We start from the raw sequence: 12,500 nt of genomic DNA, 5'->3' as shown, positions 1-12,500 counted from the left end.
AATTAGTCTGTGATTCACAGAAGTATAACTTGCTACAGCGAGGGGATACACAGCTATTTATTGCCTTGTACACTCCCTAGAAATAACAATTACTGGTTTCAAGTTGTACGCAGATATAAAATCAGAGAGAAAAAAAAGGCCTCGCAGAGTCAGTGTGCCAGTGCTGATGCACCTCTTCATCTTGGTCTTCTACCAACAAAGAAAGAATATTTGTCACACCAGTTGTCTGATGATTACAGCGACATATTAAAGGAAACTGTAGACAAATACTGATGCTCCTTTAGAGCTAGGTATTATTTGCACGCTTTCTGAACAAACACAGGGACCTAAACATTAACAGAATAACCCTATCTCAAGTAAAACAAAGCAGACATTTGTTGACACAAGCTGAAAATGGAACAAAGTTTGTCCCAGATCCTGACTGCTGAGAGGGGCCAGCAACAGAGGGGCTGTCCCCCACAACCACATGCAGCTCCATGCACTGTGGCAGTGCAGAATCCCCACTCCCCAAAGCAGAGAGCTGCATGCTTGCAGCATCACCTTCTCCCAGAACTGCAGCGTGCCCACCACTGCTTCAACCGCGCACATCAACGTGGCACAGAGAGGAGGGGAAGAAGGACAGGTGAAGCCCAGTGGGAAACACAACAGTGACACAGCTGTAGTGCTTAAACTGAGCTGTCTTGTACTCTAAAACGCAAGATTTTAGCAGCTGCACATAATCAGACCTGCAATCTAAAAACCTGCACTTAAATTTGTGGATAAATGCGAGGGCATTTAGACTACACAAGGAATTATAGGTCCTTTGGACACGTTTTACAGAGATGTTTTCAGGACTGGGCTGTGTTACAAAACAGAATGATTCTTCCTCAGGAGACCTTTCAAAGATTCCAACTTGAGTTTTGACATGTTCTTTTTGTTTCAGCACTGCATGATGCAGTATTCTTTGTCAGATACTGCAGTGTCATAAATAGGCAGACAGAGATCATGTATGCTTTGCTAGAGATAAAAAGTGGATGCTCTGCAGATCTCAAGATTTTCAACCAGTCATTAGGGAAATTACTTTTGCTTCTCTGCCATGAAGTTCATTGTATATGCAGCAAAAATTCTATGCTCTGTGTACGCTAAGTCATTTTGCAGGAAGTTGCACTTTATGCAATACGCATACTGGGGGTGGAAAATGTGCTCTACATGCATCTTTAAAATGAAGATCACAACAGGAAATTTAATAGAATCCTTTCCTTGCATTTGGTACAATTAATTCTTTTCAGACAATTTTTTTTTTTTTTTTTTTTCAGAACTTAATGCAATCCAAAAGCAGTAGTATTTAAAAAGAAATTTCTCAGAACTGTCTTGTGATTTATAATTGCCACTAAGAGTTCAATTTTTGTTACGTATACCGAGCCAAACGTATAGGTTATCATCATATATCATTTGCTTAGAGTAAAATATTTAATTGTAGAAGACAGCTAACATAAACCAAGCCCACTGGTGTAAGATGAATCAAGTCAAGATTTGTATTATTTTATTTCCATTCTGGAAATAAAAATCCTTTTGGATTGAGATGAGACTGAAGATGCTGATGCTACGTCAGGTGTTACTATGGAGGATTCTCTCACTCAGTTTTCCATCAGTGTACTTTAACTATCCTGACCATAAAACAGAGGAAATATACTGACCTGCCTTGCAAAAGGACACTGATAATATATATTTGATTGATATATATATGCAGCAAATAAATAAATAAATACACACAAACACACACATCATAATTTAGATATGTGACAGATAAATGACATTTAGGTACTACTGTACCTACTCTAATTCCCCATTAAGTGAGATTTCATTCAGAAGAGTTGGGCATGTGGTCTGTCACAGGCAGAGTGATCTTTTCCTAAATGCTTTTATGTTTGTTCTTGAGAAAATATAACTGAAATGCAATCTTAATTTTCTGCCAAAATTTCACACACTGGAGTACCACATCCCTAAGTCTTCTTTTCTATGCTCTTCTATTAGAGAAGAAAAAAAAAAAAAAAAAGGAAGAAAGAAAAAAATAAAATCTTCAGTACACATTCCAGGAATGCATTGTCTGGATCTTCATGCTATTGCTTCCTTTATCATGAAAGTAATATCAAACTGAAAATATTTCTGTTCAGCAACTTCAGCAACTCTAAATTAACAGATTCTGTAGTTTATTGGCTTTCAATGCTTGAGCAGGTTAAGATTGTGTAAGCAAGAAAGATTTCATTTAGAAAGAGAAGTAAAATGTCCATGATACCAGCAGAGACATTAAGAGAGATTAGGCCATCTTCATAAACTACTTTTCAGCTACTAGATTATCAAAAATAATCAACATTGCCCATTAAAGGAAATGATTTTTGAAATAACGAAAATTCATTTTTAACTCAGTAATAGCTTATGGATATAAGAATGTATGATAAGAAGTATGAATTCTCACACTTCTACTAAAATACGCATTGACCAACATATGTGCTTTAGAGCCGATGGCCATTAGGTCTCACTTCTATGCACAATATGACCGTTGCAAATTTGGAAAGAACTCTCCTCTAAACTAGTATCCAAAAATGCTGTGGATGCAGCCTCGGTGGACACCAATGATTATCAGAAAATGATGAGGACATCATTAGAAGAGCTGAAATACGCACCCAGGGACCATGTAAAAATGTTTGAAGAGGGAAATGATGATAGTGTAGGGAAGTAGGGATACTAACAAGAGAGTTCAGAAGAATAAGAACTGTAGTTTGGGGAAGATTATCATTCTGTGCGAGGGATAGAAATGCATCCCTCTCACTTTCTTTGTCATTTCTGCAGACCATTATTAAAATACGGTGAAATCATTTAGCTTTTAAAGTGGTGACTTCTTTTCAAGTTTATTTTAAAATCTCATTTCTTTAAGGGAGAAGAGTATCTACCTAATGAAAAGGCCATATGAATGAATATATTGAAAATGTTTCTGGTATTCTAAGTGCTTCCAAATTTTACTGTTGTGGTACGTTACTATGCTGAACACACTTGGATCACAAATACCTTGCCGGCCAGAAAGTGCACTGGATGATTTCTGTAGGTGCCTCTTAAGAGATCTCAGAAGTGCAGGCTCCTACCAGAAGTTTAGCCAAGGCACCTACAGAGATCATTTAGCTATGCACACTTCATTTGAAGTCCATGAAGTAGCTGTTCAACTGAAGTGGTCTCTGCAGAGGTGCTCCAGAAGTGCTCTGCAGCTGAGAAGTGATCCATTGCATGATCTGCCTTCCGAAGAACTGAATTTGGGGTTTTTCCCCCCGAAACAGCATCTGTCAATAAAGAGGCAGGCTTGCCACTGATGTCAAGCGACATAAAGAGGTCAGAATCAGTAAAGTTGTGGTGATTTATCCCTATTGAAGACCTCACATCTAGTCAGTCTGTTAACAACATTAATGTTGAGTAATTGGGAAGGGAATATTAAAATAATGGTTTAAAAAGAGAAAGAAAAGCTTAATTTCATGGAAAAATTAGTAAAATGCTGGTAAAAAGTTCAGTACTTAAAATCAAGATGAAAGAACCATTAATCACTTCATCGTGTGGATTACAAATTGCCATAAAAATACAAATGTATTAAACCTGCCTTTGTAAGAAATTTTAAGATGAAACAGGAAAAGAATAACTTAGAAATTGTAAAGGATTGGTAAATATGAACCAATTACTTATTATTTTATTAAAGCAGAGGTGGAAGAACCAATTCTTCAGTCTTAGCGTTTGCCTCCTGGGGTCCTAGATAGCTTTCCCTGTCAAATTAAAATGAAAAAAAAAAAAAAAAAAAAGGATAAATAAACATGAGAAATTAAGATTGTCTATGTGTACAAAGGAGTAAGGAAAAGAAACGGGGAAATAACGTTCCACAATTATTACCAGAGCTAAGAGAAACAAAATTACTTGATCATAAATTCAGGATAATCTGGTTTTCTTTATGAGTTTCCGTTTTATTAATGAAAGGAAGGTAACACCTTAGTGTACCCGGATGAATTAAAATGCCTATTTGTAGAAGCAATCCTCCATAGGGGTCTCTAATAGAATCTGTGAACAATCCTGGAGTCAGATAATTTAGCTGTAAAAAGGCAATATTAATAGCTCGCCTCTCTGGGTACACCGACCCGTCTGGACAGAAGTAGAAAGAAATGAATATTGGCGTGAAAGACTGCAGCATATTTGCATTGTCATTCCTTCCCCGAAGCCTTGACAAGAGAAGAGAAACTCAACGAACACAAAATCAGCAGACAGCCCATCTCCCTTGTTTATCCAGTTCAACACGCTCCTAGGCAGAGTTCTGAAGGGAAGCATGCTCGGAACAGCGTGCATTCAATACCTGCAACGAGGTGCTTTTATTTGTTGGAGAGCTGCAGCCAGCCTGCTAGAGAGCTAACTCCTCTCCGCAGCAGCGGCATGCGGGCAGACCCGGCTGCTGCCTGCATCCCCCACCGAAGCACTGCTGTGTGATGTGCAGCGCCCGCATATCTGCCCCGCAGGCTCGCAGCGCTGCCCCTACTCTGCTTCCATTCAACAGCCTCCGTCGGACTTCGGGGGGACTTCTGTTGTTTTGTTCTGTGCCTGATATGCGATCTGCTCCTGTGGTCTGCGAGGGGTGGGAACACAATACTCCCTCTGAGTCTGCAGTGCAATACGCTGGGATACCACTTCGCTCATTTTCTTTTCCGTCTCGTTATTCTAAAATAAAAACTACAAACCTTATCTTAAAAATAATCTTTCAAACCATTCAGCTTAACTCCTCGGCAGCATTAAACACACCTGAGAAAACATCCAGGTGTTCTGCAACTCCAGCAGCTCTGACAGTAAAGATCCCAGAAGTTTTCCAGGTCTGTCCTGGAGAATATGTGTGCATCACAAATTTCACTTATTCTATTACGCTTAAAAGAATGATTTTTAACACTTCATAATATTTATTTACTCCCTAATTTTTAGAATGGGTTTCTATTCATTCATTTGAGCATAAAGAATATCTTTTCCTGCTATTTTGGAACAAATCTGACAAAGATACTCCTCATGAAAATTCCAGTCAGATCTCATTAACTGCACTTCAATCCTGTCCATGGCAGAATATTTCTGAGAGCAGAAATACGAAGAGTAAAAAATCTGGAAAGGAAACATTTCAGCCTACTTGTGGGGTCCTGTGACTTTCTATTACACTGAAGTAGGATCATTTCATATTCCTGAAAATATTTTTTTGTTCCTTCCTCCTTCTTCTGCTGCATGGGGTTTAAGATGGTACAGATGCTCTCTGCTTTTAGACAACAGAGCTGCAAGGGGAAGAACATTTCCTTCCACCAGTCCCTGGCAACCTTGTCTTCTCACAAAGATCAGAAAGGTTCTGATGTTAAGCCATGAGCAAGAACTACAAGCTACTTGTTTATTAATGATATGTAAGAGCTGCTTCAAAAGTTTCAGCAGGAAAATATTGTCCTTGTAGAAAATTGGGTTTTTTACTTGTTTAAGTTAATTTTTATGATGAACAAAGCAAGATAGAAAGAAAAGCATTATCAAACTCAAGCACTTCGGTCTGACTTTCATGTTAATTTTTTTGCAGAGGTTTTTTGTTTGGTTTTTTTTTTTGGTTTTTGTTTTGTTTTGTTTTGTTTTTTGGTTGTTTGCTTGTTTTTGTTACAGATAATAGCAGTTCTGGTTTGTCATCTGCTCTTTAGAGCTGCCTCCCATGATAAGATTGCCCTCCTCTGCTTAGGAAAGAAAAAAAAAAAAAAAAAAAAAAAAAAAAAAAAGGGAAATAAAAAACCACCACAGAAAATAATAATAATAATAATAATAATAAACAGGAAAAAAAAAAGAAAAAAAAAAGAAAAAGAAAACAGAAAAAGAAAACAGAGACAGAGTAAGATCACACATCTGAATATTTAAGGGAACCACACGAGGAAAGGAAGTCTATGTGAAATCTTCAGTATATGATCTACCACTACATGCAGCCCATAATGAATAATACTAAATGAACCATATTCATTTTCTACCAAAAATTTAGATTCTCTGTTTCTTAAAAAAAAAAAAAAAAGAAAAAAAAAAAAAGAAAGAAAAAAAAAAGAAAAAGAAAAAAGAAAGAAAATAAGAAAATGTTTAAGCAACCCTGTAAAAGAAATATCCAGCCTTTGTCTTCTGACTAAGTGTCCTCAGAAGGTAAAGGATAGGCTACTGCCTCAATTAAATACCAAAAGCATTGTTCCATTGCATAAGAATGGTGCCAATGACCACAGAAGTCTCATTTCAAATCAGAAATGACTACGAACAAGACCTCAAAACCTGTCAGTGATCTCTGACATATACTTCTGGAATTTCTTATTTCACAAACGCTATTCAACTTCACCATAAACTATCTTCATAATAACAGTTTAGAAATCAAAACAAACCAGATTTGGCAGATTATGAAGAATGTAATTTTCTTCTCCAGGAAAGGTGAAGGTGACAAGTGTGGCTTAATCCACATAGAAATGACTTCCAGGAAAATCTGTTCCTGCAGAGCTCACACGCATAGCAAAGCAGAGAATAAACCCTGTGAGTCAATCCCCCTTCTGAATCTCAACATATAGGCTACAGAGAGCTGCTATCAAGTTGCAATATGATGGCTTCATTTTTGTGGACAGGTAAGCAATCACTCTGTGTCTTTTTCTTTCTTTCCTCTTTATTTTAATGTCTATTCACTCTTGTTATTGGGCTATTATTTTTTGCTATTCCAATTTAAACCTTTTATCAGAAATAAATCTTTCAGGTCTATTATCTCATAACAATTCTGTAGGGACAGGCATTTTGTAAAGCTGAAAGAGAAAACTGAGAATGAAAAGAACTTTTCTTTCACAGGCCACTATTAAAGTTTCCATACTGCTACATTACAATTGTAATGTAGTATCTTTAATGGCAATTCATTACTATTCTATATTAAATAACCGGTTACACTAAATTAATAAACAGTTCTGTTTTGCTTGCTTTTTAAAGCAATTCATTTGAAACTCCACATTTTTTTTTAATGTAGCTGAATTACGGTGACTCAAAGTTTCTTGATAAGCTTCTCATTTGCCCGAGACCTTATGAAATTTAAAAACCCTCTTCATTCTTCCTTAAATTTACTTTTAGCCCACATATGGCCACTGACTAACTGATGAAAAACACACAACATGATTTCAGAGGTCACTGGTTTTGTATTTTTTAAAGGTAATATTCCAAGAGAGGAAGACAGGGAAGAAATAATTGAAATGAATGAAACTAGCTGTGAAATCTGGAGGAAGCCTGCAGAATTGCAGGAACATAAGGACTCTCTTTCTCACTGAGCCAGCATCAATGATTCATTAGCCACTTGCTAAAACTCAATAATCAGTTCATGAATGGCTGAGTTCAACCATTATGAAAACAATATACAGAATCAGTAAATAATGGCCTCTGATGAATCTGCTGTACTGTATTCCTTTTGAAAGGAAAAACAATAGAAAGATCCAGAATAAAAGTAGAAAAGGGAAGCAAATGAACCCAATAAATCATATGGAAGCCTAACTTTGTACTGCATATATGAATTTACTTTGTGCATCCAACTTCTTTATAAGCTCCACGTATCTGATTTTCTACAACTGAGTGCATTTCAAAACCTCAATATATGATTCTTAATGCTACTTCCTAATTCTTAGAATTAAATGAAGTAATTTGGGGGGGGAGGTGTTGTTAGCTTTTGTTTTGAGAATGTGATCTGGAGTCAGAAAGTTCTTTCTATATTTAATAACAACAGCAAAAGTATTTTTCACATACAGAAATAATGCTCTCATTGTAACATCACAAAAGAACTCTCTTCGGGCTCAAGATCTGTGCCTCTCATTGGTAATACCTGCACAGGAAATTAAGCTAGGAAGGGAGAAAGGGAGGAAGGGAGGAAGGCAGGAAGGCAGGAAGGAAGGCAGGAAGGCAGGCAAGCAGGCAGGCAGGCAGGCAGGAAGGCAGGCAGGAAGGCAGGAAGGCAGGAAGGCAGGAAGGCAGGAAGGCAGGAAGGCAGGAAGGCAGGAAGGAAGGAAGGAAGGAAGGAAGGAAGGAAGGAAGGAAGGAAGGAAGGAAGGAAGGAAGGAAGGAAGGAAGGAAGGAAGGAAGGAAGGAAGGAAGGCAAACAACCTCTAAGGCATCAAGGCATTGTTTTATACCTAAGATTAACAAGATCATTTTTAGAGATCTTATTTTAGTAATATGTGTGCCAAAGTTAAATCTGAGAGAGGTTTCCTTAAGTTGCTGGACCAGAAGATAATGAGTTTCACAAATTTCTCCAGCATTCAGGAGAATGCAGGATCTTCACAGAATCTTGGGGCCAATGCATCTTTCTTTCTCTGAATTGAAGCCCTTGCTGCCTCTGGTTTTTTAAGTTTAAACTTGGAGGTTTGCTTCTGTGAATGGGGCTCCAAAGGAATAAAAAAAATCCTTCAGTCCCATCCAGTGTGTATTTTGAAAAATTTAGCTTCCCTAAGGTCTTAACAAAAGGAAATCCTACTTGTGGGAAGAGATGATTAATCTGAGATGCTCCAATGCACTCTGTGTTGTAATGATGAAAAGGATGCTCAACAGGTCTAAGCCTTTCGAAGGGAGGATCTTTGCTGGGTGTGGTTCATGAAGCATCTTTAGCTCTTGACATAGCAGAGGGCATCTCAGAATAATAGAGCCTCTCTCCAGGGAACAAAATGAATTTCCAAGGCTTTTCTTTATCAGGTTAACGTTTGACAAGCTTGCTTTAATGCTCTCATTCTCCCCAAGTAGCACAGATGAGGAGGACAGGAAAAAGTTTGTGGCAGAGAAAGACAGAAGGAAAAGAAATTCAAGATTTTCAAAACAGCATGCCCAAAAGCACACTTTCTCTCCTTACTGCAGACATCAGGTAATGAGAACAACTGGATGTACCATAGATTATTCTAGAAACTTGAGCCAAAAATTAAACAAAAAAAAAAGTGTTAACAGCTGAGAAAAATGCAAAGACACACACAGAATCTTCTGAAATCTTATTGCTTAGGTGTATGGGCTGAAAATCAAGTAATGCTTAAAACTAAGTGCTCCACAGAGCCATCAAAAGTCTATCAGCCCACCTTCAGTCATGCATTAATTTTCCTACTACTGACTTATTATTTACGTGATCCCACAGATGCGCACAATCCTTCAAACAAAAGCAAAGGCACGGCCCTGTCCAGAAGATCTGCTGATCTAAGTTCATCCTAATATCGATACAAATAATGGAACACACTTTTGCTCTCTAAAATGGCAGTCAAAGCAAATTGGGCATTCTGAGCTGGGCTCTGGCAGCCTTTTGTATTGCTTTCATTAGAGTGTCAGACTCTTTAAAAAAAAAATAATGTGACAAAGGAAGGGTGGCTGGTGAGCTGGCAATCATACGACGTCTAAAGATCTGAGCTCTTCTGTAATGATCATATGTGATTTACAGAATCAAAGGGTCAAATTCTGCCCTCAATTACACACCTATTGCTAGGTGTGTACACCACCACATGGCACAGTGAATTAGAGAGATTATTATATATCTGAAGAAACAGAAAAATGGTCTCCGGCCTTCAAAGTAACAAATTCGGTGTTGATCCTATATTAAATAATAACATCTAAATGTACAAAAATATCAATCAATCTTCAGCGTTCTCTTTTTTTGTTGTTGTTGTTTTTCTTTTTTTTTTTTTAAAGATATTTGGTGTAACAGAACTGCTACATATCACTTTCTTTAGAAAGCATTTCTGGTCTACTTTCAATGCAGGGATACGCCCCAAAAAGGGAAAACTGAAAATCAGGAACAACGATGCTACAATTCCACAAAATACTAAAGTGTAGGCTGGGCTTACTGGGAGTTCCCCATCTCTACTATACCAAACACTCTGCCCTTCAGAAGCTACGGACAGTAAAGCGGGAGACAAAGGGACATGGCCAACATCTTTTAAGTGGTCTATGGGGAAAGGACAGGGGGAAATGGCTGTAAACTGGAGCGTAGGAAGTTCTGCACCAATATGCAAAAGAACCTCTTCATGGTGAGGGTGACAAAGCACTGCAACAGGCTGCCCAGAGAGGTTGTGGAGTTTCCTTCTCTGGAGATATTCAAGACCTGTCTGGACGCCTACTTGTGAAACCTGCTGTAGGGTGCCTGCTATGGAGGGGGTTTGGACTCTAGAGGTCCCTTCCAACCCCTACAATTATTCTGTGATTCCGTGAATTCCAGGTTTCTGTTGCCTCCTTACAGCTTACGCCTTCTCAAAAAGGATTAATATAACGTATTCTGCAGGAAAATTTATTAGACACCCTAGTTACTTAATTTGGTATGAATTCCCCTTCCCCTAAGGCATCAGAAACACTACAGATTTCAATTGCTGGCTTCTGCATCTTTTTATATGCATGCCAGCCCATAATCCCAAACTTGCTGAACTTGTGGAGTTTCTCCACTGGCACTAGTGGGATTTCATTCAGGTACCATGGCAGATACTAGGAAGAGTGGAATTGAAAGCCAGAGAAATTGAAATCTCAGCTGGCTCGAGGCATTTCTCTTATCCTTTCTATGTAAATACATGACCAAGGAGAAAAAATTACTGTTGATAAAAACAGCTTCTCATCCACACTTGGTGAAATAGCTAGTACATTTTCTTTTAGGAAAATGCATTCCATCACTTTCTCCAAAAGCATACGTACATGCATACACATACATATATTAAAAAAAAATCTTAAAAGGAACAGGCTGTCACATCCAGATTTCATACAGAAACAAATTTTCTTCAATGACTGCTTTGACTACATGTTTTTGAAAAAAATGCAAGTATAAAGTTAGGGATGGCTTCAAAAGTCATCAAATGGAATTGCAGACTAGAGGAAACAATGGGCAAGGAAAAGAAATAACGAGGAGGATCATTGAAGAGCAATTCCATCAGTTTGGACGTGCCACAGAAACGTCACTGCCCATGGCTCTGCACCTCCTTCCTCTAACTGGAGTCCGCTCTGCCGTGATTTATGTTGTCAGCACTGTATTTCCATGTCATTTTCAAAAGAACAGAATTTTCTGGATCTTCCCTTCCTTAGTTAATATACATGCACACACTCACACAAAACATATGTTAATAACTTCAGACCACAAATTTAATTTATCTCAGCTTTCCACCTGACATCATTTCTTGTCATGTGGCGCATACCCATCCGTAAACAAAATGGGGATTCATTACCATAGCAACAGAGAGTGTGACTTTGATCAGCTTCAATGATTATTTGTAGGCACACACGTTTACAGATATCAAAACCCTAAGTGAAGGCTGATTATCTTTCTTTAAAAATGAAAGCAGTTAGGTTGGTTTATCTGTATGAGAAAGAATGCATGCTACACACACTAAAAAATACCTCTGAATGGAATGTGAAGCTGCTGGCCATCAGCCTGATGTCACTTCCACTTACCTGTGCATATATATATTCCTAATATGAATAATTTGATGTATGCGTCCTTTGACCAATAAAGTATTTTCTTTTTGTTCCCTGGCAGATGTGATATTTAGGGCTGCGTGTGCAGGTGTTTGGGGGGCTGGCTTGTGTGGGATGAGAAGAGGTGGTAGTCTGTAGCTTGACAGAAAAAGAGGAAAAAATCTGAACAATGTGTTGAAAAAGACTGTACTCAGAGCTGTGCAGGACCAGCTGTTTTTTTCTAATTAGAATAACAAAAATAGCACATGCTAAAATGTTGGGGTTTTTTGTTTTTCTTTCTTTTTTTTTTTGTTTTTGTTTTTGTTTTTTTTTTTTTTGTTTGTTTTTTTGTCTCATGAGCAGTGAATGCTTTAAGAACTATAAGGAGAGAGCTTTAAAACCTATTTAAATGAAGGAATGTTTCAGGAGCCATATGGAGAAGGAGAAGAAAAGGGGAAAGCAGAGAAATGTTTTATTTTTAGCACAAGTATTTCGATTCTTCATCCAATATTACACAGAAATTATCAGACTTCTAAACTTCCAAAAATGTCAGTGCTGAAGCTGCCTTTTGAATCATAGCTTAAACAAGATATTTTAAAATATTTAGCGTATTTCAGTAATGCATTCTTCCAGGTACTGCAAATTCCATTATATGCCCTGAACATGCATTGAGATATATTACTTATGATATATCTGTGTTCCAGTAATGTACGATAGCAGCACATAATCAAGTATGTGACAAACACTCAAAACACACACGGTATCATCAGTCTTTTTTCCTTCCTTCCCCTGCCCCCTCTCTTTTCTCTTTTTTTTTTTTTTTCCTGAAGCAGGGATGATTCAAAACTTACAGGAATAACATTTGTAACAACTCTGGCATTCTGGACATCTGCACTGTTAGAGTACTTTAAATAAAGTCACATGGCCATAGGGAAATTTCACAGAATTAAAATCACAGTGACTTGCCAAGGTGTATAACTAGTTTGTTTTCAGCTGTTCTCCTCATGAATAATTACCAAGCAGGCATATCCTAAAGCTAG

The 12,500-nt window shown here is 37.7% G+C and overlaps 2 long non-coding RNA genes across 27 annotated transcripts in view; one reads left to right on the top strand and one right to left on the bottom strand.

The window, feature by feature from the left end:
* LOC125688811 (uncharacterized) overlaps positions 1-12,500 on the bottom strand; it is a 457,848-nt gene that overhangs the window by 310,132 nt on the left and 135,216 nt on the right. The gene's annotated exons all lie outside the window — the stretch shown is intronic.
* LOC125688813 (uncharacterized) overlaps positions 6,307-12,500 on the top strand; it is a 30,961-nt gene continuing 24,767 nt past the window's right edge. Inside the window, exon 1 of the long non-coding RNA XR_007374912.1 lies at positions 6,307-6,656. This is a non-coding gene — a long non-coding RNA (uncharacterized LOC125688813). The remainder of the gene's footprint in view (positions 6,657-12,500) is intronic.

This window comes from Lagopus muta, chromosome 2 (assembly GCF_023343835.1).
Source record: "Lagopus muta isolate bLagMut1 chromosome 2, bLagMut1 primary, whole genome shotgun sequence".
Taxonomy (NCBI): Eukaryota; Metazoa; Chordata; class Aves; order Galliformes; family Phasianidae; genus Lagopus; species Lagopus muta.
This window is presented reverse-complemented; position numbering and strand designations above follow the sequence as displayed.